We start from the raw sequence: 7,276 nt of genomic DNA, 5'->3' as shown, positions 1-7,276 counted from the left end.
AAGAGGGCCTTTGCCACCCACTGGGCACACACACTGACCATCAAACTGTGGGGATGCCTTTGAATGTGGGGGGAGCCAGTGCTGGTGGCGCTTCTTCACCTGCTCCTAACACCATGCTGCTCTTCCAGAGACCTGCCTGGAGTCCTCAGCAAGGCGGCTTCACCCTCCCCTGCAGCCACAAGCTCCCACGGGCATCAGCAGCCTGGCACAGGCCACCAAGAAGTGTGGCTGGAAATGGGGCACCCCTTCTGCAGCCTCAAGGATGCTCCTTCTTTCTCTCCCTAGATCATGCTGCCCTTGCCCAAACACATGGGGTGGTGGTATTCAAGAACATGCAGGGGTTTGTAGCACCTCCAGAGCAACCTCATTCAGGCTGCAATCCTATTCGCACTTAGGGCCCAATCCTATCCAACCTTCCAGCACGGGTGCAGCTGCAATGCAGCCCTGAGGTAAGGGAACAAATGTTCCCATACTTTGAGGAGGCCTTGGTGACTGTCCCTCTACCACAGATGCAGTGCATGACCCATTGACATGGCTGCACCAGCACTGGAAAACTGAATAGGATTTGGCCCATAGTCAATTTGGCCCTATTGACTATGATGGGACTTATTATTATTATTTATGTGCTGCTTTTCAACAAGAAGTTAACAAAGCGGTTTACAGAGAAAATCAAATAACTGATGGCTCCCTATCCCAAAAGGGCTCACAATCTAAAAAGATGCAACACCAGCAGACAGCCCCTCGAAAAGGCACTGCTGGGATGAGATAGGCCAGTTACTCTCCCCCTGCTAAATAAAAGAGGAGCCCCCACTTGAAAAAGTGCCTCTTAACCAGTTAGCAGGGGTAACTTACTTCTGCATAGACACACATAGTGTCGGGCCGTTATTCAGACCAGGTCAAAAGTGTCAGACGGTCCCCACAATCACAGGGAGTGGTGCTCCTTCCCTATAAGACCTGTGGGAATGGTGAGAGAGAGGAGAATGTGGAAACAGTTTTTCCTCCTTGCAGTGGTAGACTCTGGGGTCAGCCAGTGGAACAAAGTGACTGGAGATTTGAGACAGACAAGTGGAAGTCCTCCTTCCTGCATCCCGTAATGCACGCTTCAAAATCTTGGCCAAAAGGTGTGCTGGTTGCTGGCCTATCAGAGGAGGGGGTCTCTCAAAGCTTACGGGTGCCCTGTGGAACCTCCATGTTCAGAGGCAATCTACCTGTTGCTGGGAAGAGGGCATCAGTGAGACCCCTTTATGCCCTGTTTGTGGGCTTGCAGCTGAGGCTTCTGATGCTCCATCTCCTTTCCAACAGCTTCCCCTCCGTCTGGGCAAAGAGCCTCCTACACAGGGTCTTAGTTACTCACAGGGAGGCTCAATGCAACCTTTTAATTTATTCTTTTTCCCAGGCAGGGAGGGAATTCCCAATTGCAGCAATGGGGACATCATTCTTGAGTGCCCTTGGAAGGGACAGGGCTTCTCTCCTGGGGCACTCCTTCCTCCCAAACCTCTAGCAGCCAGAGTTCTGCCTGCTGGTCCCATAAAGGAGAATGCAGCTCTGGGACGCCCTCCAAGTAGACGTGATCTGCAAGGGTTAATAATTTCACATCAGCACTTTTGATAACTTGTGCAAGTTCTAGAACCTTCTTGTCCCAAAAGACGTGTTTGTTCTAGACAAGCCTGTTGCATTTCTCCAAAGATCTCTCACTGCTGTATCTCAGGCTGAAGTGAATGGAATTTTCTCATTGACTCACTTCTGACTGTTCTTGACACAGACCCCTCATGGTTGCCCCTCTCCCCTGCAGGAAGACAAAGCCCAGTCCAGCTTCCAAAACCAGTGACTTTGGAAACCAGCTAAGCTTTCCTCTTCTTCCTTTCTCTTTCACATCCCAGCCACTTTGGGGAGAGGGGAGGCTGCACTCCTGGCCTCTCCCAGAATGCGAGCCTGTGATTTGTGTTCTCATGAGCTGGAGCTGGTGATGCAAGTGATAGCAGATGAAGCCATGTGAAAGGCAGCTATCATCCAGAATCATCATCAGGAGTAAGCTCCATTGAATTTAATGGGATTTACTCCCAAGTACACATATAGAGGCTTGGGCTAAATGAGCATGAGCTGCAAGCCACTATGATGTCTGCCTCAGTATCCCATATGTAACAGGGCTAGCGCTGTCCTCCCTTACACAGTTGTAAGCATTACTTAATAATGTTGTACAGTGTGTGCCCCAAGTTTCAATGAGGACCGGTTTAGCTGGACAATCGAACTGGGCTGCTTGGGAGTTTCAGTTCAACTTGTTACAAAACTCCTCTTGAGTTTACTGGGGTGGTTTTTAGGCAGGGTCCTCTGAAACTCTGTGGTCCCTCCATGAGAAGGGCAGAAGTGGGAGAGGCGCTCTCTTTCCTTGTGGGGAGTCCCTGTCCCAGTGCAGCCACCCTGGCCAGGATCCAACAGGACCTGTGCACCAACAAGATGCCTCCAGGTCTTCAGCCATGTGCAGGAGCCCCTTGACAAATGTCTCAAAGAACTGGATGTTGGGGAGGAGCTGGGACTTCAAAGGGAGTGTCAGTTGGGACTTTATGGGCAGGTCTCCAGGGCTTGCTGCTGGTTGATTTATTTCACTAGGTAAACCACTGTGTGAACTACTGTAGAAAAGTGGTGTACACATAATGATGATGATCATAATAATGGTTAGTAACATCAGATAGGATAAAACCAGGCACCCCAGGTCCTTGGGAAGGCATGCTGGAAGGGTCATGGTGCCTGTGCAGACCTAGGGGAAATCACTTTCCAGGGCAAAAGAGCGCTGATAGCGGAGGGCCAGCTCAGCTTGCTTTTGCAACAGAGTTCTGGGTCTGTTCAGACAATAGTAGCAGCCAGATCAGGAACAGACTCTCTCTCACACACACACACACACACACACACTCATGTGCATGCTGCTACCCCATTTAGAAGCATGCCTCTTCCCCTTGGCTATGAGGAGCACTGCACCAGGCAAGGAACACACAGCCTCTGTGTAGTACCCTCGTGGGATGCAGTGGGGAAGAGGGCATGGAAGCAGGCTTGCCTCCAGCTCCATGTATGGGGAGCAGGAGGGCTGCGTGCATACACCACCGCTGCCATCTCCCTCTCGGATGCATTCCTCCACGCCCCCTCCTCCCTTCGGCTTCCAGGTTTTCTCCTTGCCAGGGCCTCTCCTGCCTCCTGTTGCGATGGCCTCCCCCTAGGCGTGCATTTCCTGCTGCTTTCTCCAGAGAGGTTTGTTTTCAGCCAGCCTCCGCAGGCTCCAGAGAAGAGCAGGGCCAGGCTTGTTGCATGCGCAGGCGAACGCTGCACCCGAGCCTGTCAGCCATGCATGGAAAACAGCAGTGGGAACTTCGCACCATTGGCAAAGCTACGTTTGCGCAGCTGCCTTTGGAGCTCCAAGGAGTGTGTGTTGGAGCACTGAGGCCTGCAGCTCTGCAAGAAGGGCTGACCAGGGCATTGCAGAGGCCTGGGGGGACGGGACTAAAGCCCTGGGCCAGGCAGAACAGGAAGGTATTAAAACAGAGGCCTTGTCTGTGGCCCCAGCTCTAAGGAGCCTGTGCCATCTCCGCAGGCAGGCCCACAAGCAGCAAGATCCCTCTGAGCAGAAGTCTCTAGTGGGACCCCAGCCCTTTACAGAAGGCTTGGTAGGTGGGAAGAGTGGGGGGGAGGGGAGTTGCAGCATTGCAAACTCTTTGGAGCACTGAAGACATTTGGAAGGCAGAAAAGAAAAACGAGTCTACACTATACATGCATAGTGAGGGGGGGGGGGAGAAGGGCAGACAGCCAAGAAACCTTGCCCCAAACCAGGACTTTGTTTGAAGGACTCATATTGTAGTATGAAACTTTTAAAATAAAAACCTATATTCCCCCCCCCCCCCATCTATATTTCCCAAACCAGGACTAGACCAACCCCAGGTTGTGAAACTGCTATTTTCATGGTAGAAAATGTTCTGTCCTGCTCCCTTCCCCACCCTGGAGGCTTTTGTGCACCACCAGAGAAAGGAAGCAGGTGGTCTGGGTCGGGGGGCTGGGGTGGAGGCGGCAGAGATGCTGCCTTCATTTTCTTTTCCTTGCAAAGGTTTCCTCAGTGCATTCTAGGTTTGCATCAGGCTCCATAAGTGTTTGAGCTGTAGCCACAGGGTGGGATATTCCATTCTTCTCCCTGAATTCTCTCTCTTAATTTAAAGCAGTTGGACTACCTGTATTTATGTTCTGGATGTTCTGAATTATTTCTTCACAACATTTCTGAGTTTGGCTAAAAATTTAGAGTAGGAATAGGAGGGAGATTAAAGGCTACCCCTCTATGGGGCAAGCCTCTTAATGGGTTCTCAGAAATCAGGTGTTAAGAAGAAGCATCTATACCAAATGTCGTACATTGCTAGATTGGTCTAGACCAGTGGTTCTCACACATTTAGCACCAGGACCCACTTTTTTAGAATGAGAATCTGTCAGGAGCCACAGGAAGTGATGTCATGGCCGGAAGTGACATCATCAAGCAGGAAAATTTTAACAATCCTAGGCTGCAATCCTACCCACACTTACCCAGGAGTCAGTACCATTCACTATCATTGTTAAAAGAATAAACATAGTGGCTTGTTAAAAGTATAGTTCTGCAACATTTCCCCAGCTGCAGTGACATACCATGGCAGCATCAAGTCTAATATATTAAAAATAAAATATTGAAATGAGCCTCTGGCCCTCCGGAGATTTGTTGAAGCCCGCACTGGCCCAACACAACTTCTCTCAGCGTGAGGGCGACTGTTTGACCTCTCGTGTGAGCTGTGGGATGAGAGCCCCCTCCAGTGCTTGCTCTTTCACATCTGTGATGCAGCAGTGGCAGCAAAAGAAAGGCCAGCCTTGCTTTGTGCAAGGCCTTTTATAGGCATTAAGCTATTGCAAGACCCTCATTCATTCATATATGTATTGGCAACCTTCAGTCTCGAAAGACTATGGTATCGCGCTCTGAAAGGTGGTTCTGGCACAGCGTCTAGTGTGGCTGAAAAGGCCAATCCGGGAGTGACAATCCCTTCCACACCGGGAGCAAGTGCAGTCTGTCCCTGGTCTGTCTCCCTGGCTATGGGCCTTCCTTCTTTGCCTCTTAGCCTCAGACTGTTGGCCAAGTGTCTCTTCAAACTGGGAAAGGCCATGCTGCACAGCCTGTCTCCAAGCGGGCTGCTCAGAGGCCAGGGTTTCCCACTTGTTGAGGTCCATCCCTAAGGCCTTCAGATCCCTCTTGCAGATGTCCTTGTATCGCAGCTGTGGTCTACCTGTAGGGCGCTTTCCTTGCACGAGTTCTCCATAGAGGAGATCCTTTGGGATCCGGCCATCATCCATTCTCACGACATGACCAAGCCAACGCAGGCGTCTCTGTTTCAGCAGTGCATACATGCTAGGGATTCCAGCACGTTCCAGGACTGTGTTGTTTGGAACTTTGTCCTGCCAGGTGATGCCGAGAATGTGTCGGAGGCAGCGCATGTGGAAAGCGCTCAGTTTCCTCTCCTGTTGTGAGCGAAGAGTCCATGACTCGCTGCAGTACAGAAGTGTACTCAGGACGCAAGCTCTGTAGACCTGGATCTTGGTTTGTTCCGTCAGCTTCTTGTTGGACCAGACTCTCTTTGTGAGTCTGGAAAACGTGGTAGCTGCTTTACCGATGCGCTTGTTTAGCTCGGTATCGAGAGAATTAGTGTCGGAGATCGTTGAGCCAAGGTACACAAAGTCATGGACAACCTCCAGTTCATGCTCAGAAATTGTAATGCAGGGAGGTGAGTCCACATCCTGAACCATGACCTGTGTTTTCTTCAGGCTGATTGTCAGTCCAAAATCTTGGCAGGCCTTGCTAAAACGATCCATGAGCTGCTGGAGATCTTTGAACTTATCATTGAACTTATCATTCATATAAGTTCATCTTTAATATATTCATTTATGTAAACTTATGCAAATTTATTCAAATTTTAAATGTAAATTAATTCTTTTTTTCCCCCGGCCCCCGACACAGTGTCAGAGAGCTGATGTGGCCCTCCTGCCAAAAACTTTGGACACCCCTGCTCTAGGCTATAAGAAATACCAGCACATAACAGAGTGTATGAGTATTTGCAGTGGCATAGCTAAAGAGGATGCAAAGCACTAAGTTTTGCAGGGAGCCTCACAGAAACATGCAAGCGGTCCCTCCCCTTCAGATGGTAGAGATCCTCCATTTTGCTCTCACTGCCTGGAATTGCTCTGAAGGGGAGGGGCTACTTGCATGCTGTGGTGAGGTTCCCTGCCAAACTTAGTACTTTGCACCCCCTTTAGCTATGCCACTGGTCATATCTACTTGGAGCTAAGTTCCACAGATGTCAGTGGTGCAGAGTCCAAAGTAAGCTGGCACTGCAGGCTCTGTCTGCAATCCTATACACACTTTCCCTGGAGTAAGCACTGTTGAACTTCTGAGTAAATGGATTGCACTGTTAATTGTGGTCTAATTGAAACAGAAACAAAGCTGTTTTCCATATTTGGCCTGGTGAAGACTTCTGCATAATGTAGATGCTGGCATAGCTTGACCACATTGACCTGGTAAAAGTGTCGCCTCTGACACTACTTTGCCTGCATTTGTTAGCCCTGCATGTCATAGTGCAGTGTTTTTCAACTTTGGAGTCAAGACCCCAAAGGGGTTGCAAAGCCTTCATTGTGCTTTTGCCGCAACTTACAGGAATGAAAAAGGTTGAAGACCCCTGGACAAGAGCACCACCAGGTAAAGGAGGAGGCATCTGGTGTGCCCCCTTTCAGGTACCAGGAGATGGTGTCGCAGTCTTGGTTCTTAGCAATTGTGCTGAAATTGTCTTCACTAGTGGCAGGCAACTTCAGGGTCACTTTTTCTGTTCTCTCTAATAATATTTGGTTACAGCAAACAGTGCTGGGAGGGCATTACAAGGGTGGAGAGTGGATAGCGATGACGTTGGGGTGGCCAGATAGGGGCCTGAGAGGGGGGTGGGATCAACAGTGGAGTCCCCGTTATTGATTTATGTATTGGGGTCATGGCACAAAAAAGGGTCATAGTGTTTCTCTGTACCCACATCCTGTACTCTTCCCCCAAAACTGGTGTAGTCTTTGAGAAGCATGCAGACTCTGGATCAGAACAAGATCAAGTCATCCAGCACCCTGGTTCTAAAAGTGACCAACCAGGAGCGAAGCCTGCAACCAAGGCATGGTGACATTAGGCCCTTCCCCTTATCAGTCCCCAGTGCTTGGTACTCAGAGGAATGCCTCTGAAGACCATTCCCTATCACCA

The sequence above is a fragment of the Tiliqua scincoides genome, chromosome 12, assembly GCF_035046505.1.
Source record: "Tiliqua scincoides isolate rTilSci1 chromosome 12, rTilSci1.hap2, whole genome shotgun sequence".
Lineage (NCBI taxonomy): Eukaryota > Metazoa > Chordata > Lepidosauria > Squamata > Scincidae > Tiliqua > Tiliqua scincoides.
The sequence above is the reverse complement of the archived record's forward strand: the minus strand, read 5'-3'. Positions refer to the sequence as shown.